The sequence below is a fragment of the Equus asinus genome, chromosome 21 (assembly GCF_041296235.1).
Source record: "Equus asinus isolate D_3611 breed Donkey chromosome 21, EquAss-T2T_v2, whole genome shotgun sequence".
NCBI classification, from domain to species: Eukaryota; Metazoa; Chordata; class Mammalia; order Perissodactyla; family Equidae; genus Equus; species Equus asinus.
The window spans coordinates 17,180,910-17,197,559 of NC_091810.1; the positions used below are offsets into that span (position 1 = coordinate 17,180,910).

The window sequence follows — 16,650 nt, forward strand, 5'->3', positions numbered from 1 at the left end:
TCTTTATCAGACAGATGTTTATAAGATATAAAAGGATGTCACGAACTTGGGGAGGCTGATAAATTATACCACCAATTAAAGTACTCTAATCTTTCAACAAACTGAATTCTAGCTCTTGGTGAGGCCTGAGGCAAGGCCAGACTGTTCCCTGGAGCCAGGAGGAGCAGCACGGATCCATGAGGAAGGAAGAGTCACCAGACACAGCTTTCCATACTACACGGAGGAGGGCCTTCTGGGGCCAAGCTGCCTGCTGCAGAGACACAGGTCCGTGGTAACAAGTATCTCTCTTTGCCGCTGACTTTCGACTGAGGGTCAAGAGGTCAAAGGTAAGCAAGGGGAAGAGATTCTAACCCAAGAGAAAGGTGGTGGGTCTGAGAAGTGAGACAGTGAGGTCTTGGGGTCTAAAAGAGCAAGAGGCCCAAACACTATCGGACACTGAGCACTGGTGTGTTTCTACAGCTGCTGTTGGCTCCAGGCCAGGGGCTGAGGGGCGGGCCATTTCCCGTCTCAGACAACGTCAATATATCCGTATCACGAACTTCCCAGTTCAAAGGCAGGCAGAGTGGAAGAACAGCCTACTGAATGACAGGAGAGGGGACCTGGGAATCAGGAGAGGGAGAAAAAGATTTCCAGGAGGTGGCTCACATGCTCCCCCACGTGTAGAATAAAGGGCTGTCTGAAGCCTTTCTCAGGCATCCATTGTATTACAATCCTTTGACGGTCACAACAGCCTCAAGGGCAAGGGAGACGGCATTAATTTACCACTTACTATGTCCCCAGTGCAGTGCTCAGTGTTCTCACGTATGTTCTCACATTGGTCCTAACAACCTGCAAGGTGGCAGGCATCTCCCTCTCATTCTACAGATAAAGACACTAGACCCCGCAAAGATGAGATGACTGGCTCACAGTCGCACTGCTGGCCAAAGGCGGAGGTAGCAACCGGAGCCTGAAGTCAGTGGCTTTCTCCACGTCAGCAAGCCTCAGGACAGGATCTGAATCTGTTCTCCAAGCTCGACAAAGCTCTCATTTTGAGGCAATGTGATATGGACATTTAGTCTAAGGCCTAACTCAGGAAGGTATTAAGACAATTAATTAACTAATTGATACAATTAATACATAATACAATTCATTAGTTGAGATTCTGTTTTTACTTCTGTTGCACAGGATAATTATTTGTTAACTTAAATAAGATCATGGATAGTATTCTGATAATAGGAGAAGTCATGAAATAATGACCTTAGTACTTACTATGTGAAATCTAAGAAATACAGAATTCTCAGTTTTTCTGATGAGTGACATACACTTATATTTTGCTATAGAATGCATGTGGAACTTATAACTTAACAACAAATAATTAACCTGGACTAAAAAAATGTGCAAGAACCCTAATTTTTTTATTGTGGTAAAATATACATAACAAAATCTACCATGTTAAGACGTTTTTTTGGGGAGGAAGATTAGCCCTTAGATAACTACTGCCAATCCTCCTCTTTTTGATGAGGAAGCCTGGCCCTGAGCTAACATCCATGCCCATCTTCCTCTATTTTACATGTGGGACACCTACCACAGCATGGTGTGCCAAGCGGTGCCATGTCCGCACCCAGGATCCGAACCAGCGAACCCCGGGCCACCGAGAAGCGGAACATGCAAAGTTAACTGCTGCGCCACTGGGCCATTTTAACCCTTTTTAAGTTCAGTGGCATTAAATACATTCACAATGCTGTGCAACCAACACCATTATCCATCTCCAGAACTTGTTTGTCTTCCCAAATTGAAACTCTGTAACCATCAAACACTAACGTCTGTATCTGTTCTCAAGAGAAGTGGTTTACCCAGTACTTTGCAGAGAGTACATGCTTCGGAAATGCTTCTTGAAGAAAACTGAGATTTATAGTCAAACAAGAAGACTAACTATTATATTATATAAATAAAAGAGATTAAAGGGAGTCTATTTTTCCATAACCAAGGACTAATAGCATCCACAGCCAAGAAGAATTAAGAGTAATTTATGACTTGTTTACACTTCTGGCATGAACTCTAATCATCTGCTGTGACCAAGCCCTCCTGCTCCCTTTAGATGCATTAGCAGGTGGTGGTGAAGTCTAATGCTGGGAGCAGGAAAGAAGAGAGGCCCGCCAGCCAGCACTCAGGCTGGTTTTTCAGCTGTCACTCAGCGGGCAGGGACTTGGGGCTCTCCTAGGGAGCCTCCCTTGACAGATTTGTGTGACTTGGCAGTGATCCTGTGATGGAAAATCACTGAGGAGCCTGGATTTCAAGTCCTGGTGAGCAAAGCTTTCAGAGGTCTGCTGTGTACAGAAGCAGCCTAGAGAGAAAGCAAAGGCTTCCTCCAGGATCCTGTGGGTGAAGTGGGGGAAGCAGAGAGGCACAATTACAAGGCTTTTTACTGATTCCAGGGCGCGGCAGAAGCATGGAAAGCCTAACAAACGGTCCCTTCACTTCAGAACTTCCTAATCCGGTAACGGCATACGGCCCTAAGTGGAGAGGGTGGGAGATAGGCTATGTATTGGAAGGAGGTTAGCTGGGTTTTCAAAGACTGACCAAGGGATCAGGCACACATGCAGCAATGGCCACTGAGCCACTGGTCAGCCTCCCTTAACCTTCTCTGGCTAAACAAAATATTAAAGAAAAAATTTTTGCTAAAGTAAAAACTGTCCACTGGGACAACGTTGCCATCTGTGTTTTTTGCCTCCCTTGACAATGCTGTTCAATAGTCTTCCCTTTCCTTCCAGGAGAACATGCCTGTCTTGGTGCTTCATACTCAAAACTCAAGGCTGGGAAGGTGATTCTGAGCTGGCGGATTTGGACCAGTTGAGAGATGCTCTGTTCCAAGAGAGGGGACCGATAAATATCTGGGCTTTGGAAGTAATTTTATGATGTTTGGATTTTGTGCTGGCACTAGGCTCTGGGTTTTAAGCACTCTGCTGTCATATGGTGTGCAGCCTTTCCAAGAAAAACTCTATAAAATGAAAATACTGTATCACCACGGCCTCTGACTTCTTGAGAGTCACACAAATACTGTAATCGCTTGCAACATTTAATTTAATTTAAACTTGGTTCACCTAAAGAAAAAATTAGTTCTGAATCTGCCCATTTCACTTCTAAAAAAGCACCAGTCTTCTCTTCTGTGTCACTGTTTTGTTTGCTGTGTGCCAAACTGTTATTTCACATATGTGAAAAGAAAATTGGCATCAAGTCCATATGAACTAAACTACTGGCAAAGGTGATGCTGGAGCTTGCCATTGAGAAGATTAGATTCCCAAGAAAATCCTCTAGCAGCATCCAACATCCACAAACTAAAAAAGAGAGTGTGTGTAAATATACATGCACAGACTCAGCTTGAAGAAGCTGATGTCTCATCCCCGAGTTCAGGTAGTATTCTATTTGTCGTTTAAGTTACCCTGAGATTAATTATCTCAGTTGTACAAATAAATACATAACAAAAAAATAAATGTGCATTGATTAATAAGAGATATAGGAAACAAAATTATGTTTATTCAAGTTTGAGCTCGCACGTCTCACTTATCTTCGTTATTTGCTTAATAAATAGGATGATTCATACTTTCCCCATAAGTAAGACTGATTAGATCATGTTCAGTTTGTGTGTGTGTAGGCTAGGAGGGGTGCTTTTCTTGTCAACTTTCAATTAGTATTTTCCTTTACTTTTAAGGCTTTTTGCTATTTAAGTCTGTTGTTTTGCAGACTGTTTTGAATCTCTGCACTCACAGATTCAAATACGGAACCAAGAGAGAAACGGAGAATTTTATTATCCAGAACTGTGGTAAGTGGTTTACTACTCTGTATTAATTAAAAAGGCATCTGTGATTCGTGCCTCCCATCTCTTCAGGACTCTGCTCTTCGATCACACTATTAAGGGGTCTTTTGGGCTCAAGAATGACTACAGGTGCAGTTAGGCAATCATTTGAAACTCAGATGGACACTTAGAACTCAGTCTTACAAAGGTGGAATATTTCTAAAAGAAAGATGAAGATCCACTTTGGGAAAACACGTAGAGAACATTTTTTTAAGTCTGGATATTTCAGATATTCACATTATTTTCTAAAATAAGCACTGAGTTTTTCTCAGTCATTGAGGTACCCATGGAGACATATCAAGTCTCTGTCAGGATCATCAATCACAGGACTCCATCTCCCTACCCTACCCCGAGGGATAACATGTGACCCAGGCTTGGCCATCATACGGTGCCGTTTTCTTGGCAATGATAATTAGTCCAGGGAGTGGGTGTATGACTCAAATAGGGCCAATCAGAGTCCTTCCCTGAGACTGACTTATGAACGATGGAGGACACATGTTGCTTTCCACTGAAGTTGCTCAGCTAGGAAGACAGGAACCTGGGGCTACTAATGGCCATGTTTCCTGCCCCAGGCAGAAGCCTGGAAGCCTACCCTCAGAATGCAGCCAAGGACGGGCAGGCTCAGCTGAGAGATGGGCAGAAAGTGAATCTCAGAGGGGCTGAATCCCAGTTCCTAACCCTGAGCCCTGGTTCCAGCAGCTCTTTCTTTAATCTTGTAAGCAATTCCAATAATATTCCAGCTACATAAGCCAAGAAATTTCCTCTTTGCAAAGACTGCTTAGAATTAGGTCTTTGTCACTCGCAACTGAAGGAGTTGTGAATTAGGTAGGGGCCTATCTTGACTTGAGAATCACATTGTTAGCAACTTCTTTAGTGATTAATGGCTTTCCAGGTGCCTGTGAATGCCACATATCTTTTATATCAACATTTTTGAGTGGCATCCTGTATCAATTATACATGCCAAGAAAGAAATACTGAACTTTATAAATCAGAGTGGGAAAAACACTCCTAGACTTGTGTTAAGAAAAGCAGAATTATGTAAATATACTTCTACTCACTTAGCATTTTTCAGCACAAGGAGAAACTTAACATTTGTTACTGAATGTATCTACTGATTTAGGAGTTTGTAGCACAAAAATTCTTATCCACATCTTATTTTATCACCATTGTTTATCTACTTTATGGAACAAAAGAGGCCAAGAACCAGATTGGGGAAGAATAAAAGACAAGCTTCCATTCATAGAAGTGCTCGATTCTTCCTGTCCATATGTTCAGGTTCTGCTTCTTCCTCTAATCCTGAGCTGAGCTTCTCAAAGATGCTGGCAGGTAGAAACATGCTCCCTTTTAATTACACTCCCAAATTGCTGCAATAACTGATTGCCAGTTAAATAATTATAATCAAGTGCCCATTGTGCATAACAATCATTTAATGACTGCCATCCGAAAACACTATAATAAAAAGAGCTTTAATGAAGAAAACTGGAAAAGGGCCAAGGTTTTATGGCGGTTTGCTTAAAGGGAAAGAGAGCCATAATCTGTATTTAAGATTAAAAGAAGTCTTTAATCCAGATGCTCAACATTAAACAAGGGAGTGGAGTCATGTTTTGATCAAAAGTTACTGCATGCATAAAAGAAAGCAATGTAAATGTTCTTTTAGAAAAAAGCTCCAGTAAATTATATTAAGTGTTTGTAACCATTTGCTTTAGCAAAAAATGAAAAAGAAGAAAAACATCTGATTTTCATTTTAGACAAGAAGATTTAGCTAAAATAAAAGGGAACAGAATTTTATTTGATTTGTATAGTATCATTGGAAAAAAGCGAGCTGCGTTTCACTCGACTTTGTACCTGTAATTATCCTCCTTCTACTGGCCCTATTTATTTTTTGCCCTCACTTTACTAGGCCAGGCCTATATCTTTGGGAGGTGTAACGATATGCTCACACAAAGTCCTAATTGAAATGATTGTGATGATCTCAGCTCTAGGAAACAGCAGTTCTCATCTGAGGGGGGACAAAACACCAAAACAAAAATCTCACCACATAAAACTCACATCAACTGGCAGCTACTGCCACTGCTGATGCATGCAGTATTTGGCTAACAAATTAAGACTGCAATTCCTAGAACTGCAGCCATTTCCTACGAACTGATATGTAGCCTGGCCCTCGATAAACACCAGCACCTCCGGATCTTGGTGGATTGAATGCTGGGAGAAAACTGAAAGCAACATAGTAAGTCCTCTCAAGGAAGAATCAAGAGGAAAAGAAAAACCAAAAATGGTTCCTAGAGATGAAACCAGATTTGGGCCCTAACAGCTTTCCCAGAACCCAGGTACAAAGGAGCAGGACCTGACCCTAGTTAGGAGCCCACAGAAACACTCCAGTCCTTGGGAAGTCATGATGATTCTTCGGGCTGTGAAAAGACCCTGAGTGCCCGAGGGAAACAAAATCAAACCTGGGCATCATTTTTGTCCCAAGGTGAACATCCAGATGCTCTTGAGATGCCCCAGAATGTCCAAGTCCTGAATATGTGTGTGTATGTATGTGTGTGTATGTGTGTGTGTGTGACAGACAGAAACAGACAGACATAGATGAACCTGGGTTAGGAAAAAATACCCACCTGCCTACCTTGGACAGAGGACGTAGACAGGTCAGGACAGATTTTCCAAGACCATTTTAGCTTAACATTGACTGAGGAGAAGGTGTAGGAATTCAGTTATAACACTAGGAATTTTCTGGGGATGGCCCGGTGGCGCAGCGGTTAAGTTCGCACACTCTGCTTCGGCGGCCTGGGGTTCACCGGTTCGGATCCTGGGTGCAGACATGGCACCGCTTGGCAAGCCATGCTGTGGCAGGCGTCCCACATATAAAGTAGAGGAAGATGGGCATGGATGTTAGCTCAAGGCCAGTCTTCCTCAGCAAAAAGAGGAGGATTGGCAGCAGGCGTTAGCTCAGGGCTAAGCTTCCTCAAGAAAAAAAACAAAAACACTAGGAATTTTCTGACATTCTAAGTGAGAGGTATCAACACACTCTCCTTCAGGAAGTTCCCACTTTGTAGTCTGTGTTAGAGGTGGTGTATCCAATCACCTGGTCGGTAACTTGCCGGGGTAACAGCATGAGCGTCCACTTTACCGAAGTCTCTGCCACAGCATTTACCCCAGTGGCTTACACACAGTGCAGGCTGGCCCATGACGTGCGCTCCTAACACAGGCTCTTTGCCAGTCACCAGGACCAGCTCTTCTCCTTTGCACCTCAAAGTCACTGCCAAACTCCAGTGGCCTTTGGGTGCTTCCTGACAAGTGTCCCAGCCCCCGCCAGCAGTTTGGTGCCCGGCAACCACGCCACTCCTGCCCCCTTTCCTCACTAACAAGTGGTTACTACCTAGGCTTTCTCCACCTCAGTTTCCTCAATAAAAAGTGATGTCAATAAACCCAGCTTATGAGGGTTTTTGTGCATGCAAGGACTTGATAAGAAATGCATATAAAGCCATGTGACTGGCAATGGTAAGTGTTCAATAAATGGGAGCTATTATTGACTATTGACACACATCATTGCCTGTAGGAGAAAATCCAATTTCCGTTTCCATGGCCAGGTATTTGAGCATGTCAATAATTAGAACAACAGAACTTATCTTGCTCAGTCACTCACCACAAACATTCTTGTTTCTACCCTTCGACACCTCAATCCATTCCCCACATAGCAGCCAAGACTTTTAAAAAAATGTGAATCGCTCCCTGTCACCCTCCTGCTTAAAACACACACAAGCTTGTTCTCACGGCTGAGAGCCCACATCACTTGCTCCCCTGTCTCCACTCTCCCTTCCTAGCGCTCTCCCCCAACTCACTGTGCTTTCACCATGCTGGCTGCATTTCTCCCCATTTCTTAAACTGAACAAGCCTGTTCCTAACTTAGCTCTTTGCCCTCTGCCTACACGCTCTTTTCCCAGATCCTCACATGTCTGCCTCCCTTCTTCTCTGCATTCAGGTCTCAGCTCAGAAGCCACCTTCTCAGAGGGACCTTCACTGACCTGCCAACTTAAATTGTCTAACTCCTGACCTCCACTCTCTCCTCTTCCACTGCCCACACCAATTCCTTCTATCCCAGCATACTGTTGTGTTTTCATCGTTGTGCTCATCACTAGCTGAAAGTGTCTTTTTTCACTTGTTTATGGAACCAGAATATAAGCTGCATGAAAACAGAGCCCTTGCTTTGTCTGTCTTGACCACCACTGTACCCCCCGTGCTTGGAAGGGGCCTAGCATATAGCAGACACTGAACGAATATGCTATATTCCCCCAGGGAGCTTGGCACACTGGCTGCCACTTACCAGGCACCCAGAAAGCCTGAGCTGAACTAAACTGCATTGAATTCAACCAAGTGGCAGATATCCAGGGCACCGATAAAAACTGTCCCTTGGCCACTGTCTTGCCAGATCAGATGTACAATGAAGAGCTCACAACTGTGACCTGTGCTTATCAAGGAGTTGACCTAAATGGCAGTGGACACGAGGGTGAATGCATGTAAAGATATGTAGGGCTCTCCAGTGTTTCTGGGTTCAATAGAAGTGTGAGGAGACACGAGTGTCTAAATTCACAGCACAAAGTAGACCAAACAGTGAATAAGCATACTGCAAAACTGGGGCCAGAGTTACATTTAAAATAAACTCATGATTTAATATTTATATATATTCCCAGACAGGTTGAGATTGAAGTCGAGTGGCATTTGGAGGCAGAATTCGCCATTCTCCGACCTTGAAGAGCACCATAATCTACTATATCACAGCACTTAGAAGCAATCCTTCCTTAAATTCACTCCTAGTTTCAAATGTGTTAGTCTTATCCCTTTGACTTTAGGTCAGAAACTGGATCTTATACTTCTCCAGTATCTTAGAGCTCCCAGCCTAATGCTTGGAGAATGGGCTTTGAAGTTTAGCAGACTAGGAACAGAGTAACAGGTCTTCCACCAGTTCTAAGACACTTGGCAAATTATTTATTCTCTCTTAGCCTTAATTTCCGTATCTTTTAAGTCACAATAATGATACCCATTCCACATAGGGTTGCTATGAGAAATAAATGGGATGATTTGCATAAAAGGTTTAAAGGTTTATTGATGTACTTAACAGAAAATAGGTACTCAATAACTTACAATTTTCTTCCTGGGTAGGTGGTAGGACCTCAAAAAATACTCACTTAGGTGGCTGCCAAATTGGGGTGAAAAGCATGTTGGAAAACGAGTACACGAAGAGTGGCAAGAAAAAACCAAATTACCAATTGGAAGAAATAAAACAATGCCCAAAGTGCTATAATGTTTTGTTACTACTCCCCATATAAGAAGGATCTGCAAATACTGGTATTTTATGGCTTGATCACAGTGACAAGTGGCAGTCAGGGCTGAATATCAGAAAGTCACTGAGTATCAGAAACAAGCAATCACTGAATATCAGAAATCACTGGTTAACTACAAAAAGAAAGTAAAGGGAAAGTATGTTCCTGGGAACAGTATTTGCGTTAAATCTACGTAGTATCAGAGAATGTACAGTAGGATTCCAGTTCAAAAACCATTGGGAATTAAAGTATTCCTTGATCTTATCAAGAAACAGAAGTCATCGTGAAAAACTGATGTGTTCAAATCAGCCCGTTTGGCATTCTAAGGCTCCGACACAAACACTAGAGCTGCTGGACTGATCACAAAGGCCAGGGTGAAAAGTCAGTCAAAGAAAGCAGTGAACTGTTTTAAAAAATCCTGGGGGTGGGGGTTGCATTTATAGAAAAAGCAGAAGATGAGCCACCTGCTTGGGGTCTAGCACACCATTTAGCTCCAGGAAATAAGAGAAAGATTAGCAACAAAGAGAAAGGGAAGGTGACCATCGTGGACATCTGTCACTCTACCATGATCCCTACGATAACTACATCAGGTTTTTAATTTTTCACCAATTTCTCCCTGACTCTTAGGTGGGCTATTCACTCCATTACCACTAGAGATGGGAACATATCCCAGATCTGACCAATGAGAGTTACACACTGCCCCACCATGGTGATTGGCTCACTGGTGACCAGTAAAGCAGGACATTAGCTAGCACCATTGGGACCAAGGCTGTCTTTCCATAGGAGTTGTTAAGCCTGGGGAGGTAAACCTGGAGCTACCAGTGCCATCTTGCTATCCCGAGGCAAGAGCCCAACTAAGAATGAAGCAACATAGAGAAAAGCCAGGCAAGAGGAGACAGAAAGGTCACTATTGACATATTTTGAACATTTGGGTCTAGCAGTGCCTAAGGCTGGAAATATCCAGGAACTCTTTTTGATTACTTGAACAAATAAATCCCCATGTTTGCTCAAATCTGTTTGAGTAAGTTAGTGTCCAACTTCCAACCAAGAGTTTAATTGATACAGCAATCTTTTTTTTTTTTTTTGAGGAAGATTAGCCCTGAGCTAACTACTGCCAATCTTCCTCTTTTTGCTGAGGAAGACTGGCCCTGAGCTAACATCCATGCCCATCTTCCTCTATTTTTTATACGTGGGATGCCTACCACAGCATGGCTTTTTGCCAAGTGGTGCCATGTCCGCACCCGGGATCTGAACCAGTGAACCCCAGGCCACCAAGAAGCGGAACGTGCACACTTAACTGCTGTGCCACCGGGCCAGCCCTGATACAGTAATCTTGTAGAGTTTAATCCTAAAGCAGTTATCTAAAAAAGGCAGTGCATGAAGTACTTTGAGTTCTCTAAAAAAAAAAAAGGGAGAGTTGGAATATGTGAGGCACTGGGAAACCACCTGCATTTCTCACATCAGCAATTCCATTTGACTATATATACTCACACACAGACACTCTATAAATATATACATATAGTATACATATTTATATATATTTATAGTATATATGCTTATATATACTATAAAAACTTTTATTTATATAGAGACTATATATATTCTCTCCATACATATAACATTTAGATATATATATATACACACATTCCCCCATATCTTGTTGAATATAAATGAGACAATTGCACTGTGAGGTTACTATAGGCAGAAAGAGACCTATTTATTACGTCCCTGATCCTTGATCTTCACCTCCCCACAAGAGTCAAACATTCATTCATTCAAAAATGTTCTTAGTAAGTGCTGAATATGTGCTAGGTATTATGCTAGATAATGGGGATACAAACATGATTACGACATAGTCCTTATTTTCAAGGAGCTAACAAATAATTACGACTCAGTGTGACAAGTGTGAAAAGGGAACCAGGCGAGCCTTCAGAAAGGAAGAAGGCTTGAAGGATGAGTTTGCATTTGCCAAGCAGAAAGAACTCGTGCAAAGGGATAGGCAGGAAGCATGAGAAGTCCAGGGTGGCCAGGACCGATGAACTTGAGAGCTAGGCTGGAGCCCGGCTGTAAGAGCTGTGACTGCCATGCTGAGGAGCGGATCTTTTCCCAAGCAAAGCTGAGACATTGGAAGTCCTTGAGTAACATGCTCAGATCTGTGAAGGAGAAACCTGGTGACCGTTGTGGAGGGTGAACTGGGGGGGAATGACGATGACAGAGACTGAAGGCAGCACTTACTGGGGCCTGTGGTTGTCAATGGGAAATGGCTGTAGGGACTTTGATGGAGAAAAGCCAGACCAGACTAGGAGGCAAGTGTCTACAATTCTAACTCAAAAAGCACTGAAAACTAATCTCATGCAGATGACTTGAGAAGAATTCTGGTCAAGGAGATTATCTGCATCTTAAAGGACAAAGACTGAACAAGAGTAATATAGGGAAAGGGTAATAAATCTTTCCTCAGACTCAGCTCCTCCTTCCTAAATGCTCTCCCCAATCTAAATCCTGTCCATCTACATGGCTCAGCTTCAGGAGAGGCCTCTGCTCCATATCCACTTGCAGCCCATTGGGTACCCCCATGCTATGGCATCCTACGCTTGTATTTTATTTTATTTATTTTATTTTTATTTTTTTGAGGAAGATTAGCCCTGAGTTAACATTTGCTGCCAATTCCCCTCTTTTTGCTGAGGAAGACTGGCCCTGGAAGAGCTAATATCCATGTCCACCTTCCTCTACTTTATATGTGGGATGCCTGCCACAACATGGCTTGATGAGTGACGTGTAGGTCCACGCCCAGAATCTGAACCCACAAACCCCAGGCCACTGAAGCGGAGTGCTCAAACTTAACTGCTAGGCCACTGAGCCGGCCCCCTACACTTGCATTTTAGATCTGATCACTGGCTACTCATCTATAGAACGGGAATATTGTCATTTACCTCAGGATAAGGATTAAATAAGACAAATTTCACAGGGCACTCTGCAAAGCCTGGCATGTGATAAACACTCAGTACATAAAGCTGCCACACTCCTGCTGAAGATGAGGTAATTTGCACTAAGAAATAAAGACATTCACACCAAGCAGCCGCTTTTCACTTGCCAGAGATTTCCACATCTTACAGTTAATCAAATTCTGTTGTAAGAGCGGTGGAAGCCCCTGACTGGGTAGTTAAAGCCCAGGAGCTAAGACAAGTGTACTCTCTCTGAAGGCCTACAAGAAATCTGGTCAGGCTGCAGCGAATGGTGCTGGACAGAAAAGGAGTGTTAGCACTCCTGGATGCAGAAATGCAGCTCTCATCCTGCACTTCCTCAGGTGCAAAGGTCAAACGTAGCATCACTCTTCCTCTAAGAGGATAGGAATGGCTGAGGAATGTTTTCTGACTGAAAGAAGACACTCGGTGGACTAATAGGCAGGTTTGTTGGTGATGTGGCTTTACTTTATTCTTAAAGCCAAATCTATAGAGGTATCTTGTGTACAGAATTTCCTACTACCCTCTGCAACCAAGCCCTCTGCTGACAAGTCAGGACTTGGTTACTAATGGGCCTGGCTTAATTGTTTGTGCAAATGAGCAAACTCAATAAGGGATGAGGGAGCCATAATGCAAAAACCCAACAAGATTGGGCAGCTGTACACGGCTTTAGCATTTCCAACCTCAACCCACCCACACAGAGCTTTGAGTGCCAGAGGGGCAGATCTGCAGTTTGCAAACACTATAAAAATATATTAGGTCCACTTAGGGCTGTGGTTCCATACTTCTTTTAGACCAATGATGCTATCTCTTGAGAATATAATCACATTAAGCCTCCTCCGTAACACACAAACATGCGACACTTTGTGTACAACCCCTGGGTGTTCAGGAACTATCCCCACCCCACTCCCAGGCCCATCTTGGTCCCACAGGAATTTAGAGGAACAGTTCAAGGGCTTGAGAGAAGGAGGTAGGAGAGTCAAGAGTTCCTTTTCTCAAGGCTCAATTTTCTCCATGGCACAGTTCATTGCCACGACTGCCATCTCTTCACAGGGAGAGGGCTAATGAATAATGTGAAACTCACAGCCTAAACATTTATCTGTCCGTAGTGCCCAACTCTGAGCGGCTGTGGAAAATTGTGGAATCTTAGTGATTTGCAAAGTGCTAAGTAAAGAAAAGCCCGAGAGATGCTCTGGGGGTACATGGTGGGGAGGCGGGCAGGCGCAGTCCAGGCCTTGGAGAAAGCTGCCAGGTTTCCCCGGGAAGTGGCAGGGCGGCTGCTCTCTCCCACTCAGCTGCACTTAGTGCTTCCATTCTCATTCTTCACTTATGCAGAGACTGCAGATTCCTCGGGTGATCTGTACCAAATCCAAATGCTTAAAAATAATTTGCTAAATACCTTCCTAGATAAATTGAAATCCAAGACCTTTTTGAGCCTTGTCCAGCCATCCCTCAAAGGGCAAGCAGGGCTGAAAGTCACGCTCTTTCCTAGCTGAATCCCTGAGTCAGGCTTCTGCCTGTCAATCTTCTGATGTCACAAGTCAAACTGTGCCATCAAAGGCTGAGTAAGCATCTTTAGGAAATAGAAACTCAACTGTAATAACACAGGTATTTCCAAATGCAAAACATCTCTGCTCGGTTTCTAACTCAGCTACTGTATATAAATTTAGCCATGACACTGGGAGGGGGATTTTCAAAAATAGAAGCCAAAGGTGAAAAAATAAATAACAGTAATGTACCGGTCACTATCTTAGGCAAGACATATAAAGTGGTAAACAAGACACATAAAGTCTTTGCTCTTATGGGGATCATATTTGAGTGAAGGCTGGAGTGGGAGACAAAAAATAAATACAAATAAGTAATTTCAGATAGTGATAAGTGCCATATAGAAAATAAAACAGGGTAAAGGGATAAAGAATGGTTGAGGTACTATTTTTATATCCACTTTACAGGCAAGGAAATTGAGGACAGCAGAAGTTAGGTGAACTGTTCAAGGCTTCGCAGCTAGTGCTGGTGAACTTAAACTCAGGTCTGTCCGATTCCTAAACGATTCCTCACCACCATCCCATGCTCTCCCTCCAGCTTCCAGAGAAACAAAAGGATCCAGAGAACAGATAAGGTGAGACCACGATTAGTTTTAAAAATCCCTCTCTTTAGGACATCAGCAAAATTCTGAAATCTATGAACTCAAATGAGTGTGCTTTGGGCAGCCATTTAGACGCTACTGTAACTAACATTTGAGATTCTATACATGATAATTAACACACTTTAATCCTTAATGCCACCCTCTGAGATGGGAATTACTGTCCCTGTAATTCATAAAAGGACACTAAGGTCAGAGAGTTCAAGTAACCTGTTGAAAATCACAAAGTTTATAAGTGCGGAAGCTGCAATTCAGGCCTCATGCCTCTGAGTGCATTGTTTTTCCATTACACAGGCTGCCTTCCAGAAGACTCCCCAAGGAGCTACATTTTTCTCCCACTGGGAGACAAGGCAGTAACTAACTTGGCAGTGCAGACAAAAACGAGGGACTGTTTTGCGTCTCTGCCAAGCAAGTATTCATGCCCTTTGCGATATGACTTGGACACAATAACCAACCAATCTTCAGCAGCTAAGCATTCTAGAATTTGCTGAAGAGTTTCCTCACCTTCTCCATATGGGGTCCAAAATTAAGAGGGGAAAAACATATTTATGTCTCATTCAGAATTCAAAAAGTAATAAATCCTCAAGGCCCTGGCAAGCTTCTCTAATCCGCTGTGATCATGTTTCCTTGTCTAACAAGTCTTGTGATGTCTGCAGCAGCGTCTCACTATAGTAACGGCAGCCTCAGTGCTGGAGCTCTTCTTCTTGTGCCCGGGGGATTATTCCACTTTCCACATTAGGAATAAGCCGCAGACTTTAGGTTCTAAAACAGAGCCAGAAACGCTGACTAGAATCCAGATGCCCTAAATATAATTAGAACTAAATTTTACTGCCCTCTATGAAAGACACAAATGAAAAGAATGTACCAACTTCTAGAATACTGGTCCAGAAAACAGAGTCATGAATAGAGCCAACAGAGGTTCTGTCGCACTTAGAGGCTCCTTATAGCTACCTGGCAACTTTCCAATTGTCTCCACTACTTCATATCCCTGGCTTTTTAATTTTTACAAAAGCCAAACATACTAGGGAAGAAGGACATGCTACAGGCTCAACCTAATGAGCCAGGTTTTCATGTAGTTCTAGAACTTTTTGGAGTTTTTCCACATTAAAAAAAATTATTTAAGTTTTCAGGGATTGAGGGCCGGCCTGGTGATGCAGAGATTAAGTTCGCATGTTCCGCTTCGGCGGCCTGGGGTTCACCGGTTGGGATCCCAGGTGCGGACATGGCACCGCTCGGCAAGCCATGCTGTGGTAAGCGTCCCACAGATAAAGTAGAGGAAGATGGGCATGGATGTTAGCTCAGGGCCAGTCTTCCTCAGCAAAAAGAGGAGGATTGGCAGTAGTTAGCTCAGGGCTAATCTTCCTCAAAAAAAAAAAAGTTTTCAGGGATTGATTTGATAAATAAAAGCTGATTTTTTTCTATGACCAGTCACTTCTCTCTAATTGTTATTAAATTTATTAAATTCTTTAATGGAAATCACACCCTTATACCATTTAACATAAGACTAGTGTGAAACAGTATAAATGTGCCTCACTTTAAGTAGTGACTGTTAATGATAATGATGATGATGATGATGATGACAGATGTTCCATTGGTTAGGTGCTTACTGTGTGCTAGGAACTGTGCTAAGTGCTTTAAACACATTATGTTATTTAATCCTAACAGTCCCCCAACAAGGTCGTTATTATTACCCTTTCACAGACAAGGGGCTAAGTCTCAGGATGATTCTGCCACTTGCCCAAGGTTACACAGCTGGGAAGCAGGGAGCCAGAATGTGAATATAGGGAATTACACTCCAGAACCCATCCTGGAGTAAAAGGTGAAAGCCCCCTCCCCACTGCTTTCAGCAACTCGCTGTCATCAAGTCTTTCTGAATTAAACCTGATTTTCATAGAAATAACTTTCTTTTCGCACTGGTTTTTCATTTGGGGGATATTTAACTAAACGGTGTAATTACAGCAAGTCCATCTGGCATTCCCGGGTCTGGCAAGAAACGAACGACTCTTGGAAAGCATATACTTCCACTGGTGGGAGCAGAAATGTGCAGGTGTCCTAGAAACCAGCCTATGAGCTGAGCGCACCCAGCCTCCCGTGGGCACCCGATCGTGCTTTAACACAGGAGGGCAGAGTTAATTCACCGGGAGAGTCAATTAAGGGAAAGTAGGTTAGGAAAGCTTTATTGAACATATAACATTTTTAAAAAGCAAATTATACCTGTTGTTTTTCAACTTGCTCTTGTCACTCAGATTACTTAATCATTCCTCTCTTGACTAACTCTCAGGTTTCTAACACACTTCAGGTTTTGTTAGCCCAGCAGCCTGCTGTCTTCTGGGAATGGCAAACACCTTCTGATGGGAACTGCTTCTGCCCCTCACGCCGACCATGTTCCTTTACAGA

The 16,650-nt window shown here is 43.1% G+C and overlaps 1 protein-coding gene and 1 long non-coding RNA gene across 11 annotated transcripts in view; one reads left to right on the top strand and one right to left on the bottom strand.

Moving 5' to 3' along the window:
• Positions 1-16,650, bottom strand: part of ATG7 (autophagy related 7) — a 350,121-nt gene that overhangs the window by 67,132 nt on the left and 266,339 nt on the right. The window lies entirely within an intron of this gene.
• LOC123279557 (uncharacterized) lies at positions 2,313-2,998 on the top strand. Its single transcript, XR_006517684.2, has 2 exons — positions 2,313-2,476; positions 2,751-2,998. It is a non-coding gene; the product is annotated as an uncharacterized lncRNA (long non-coding RNA).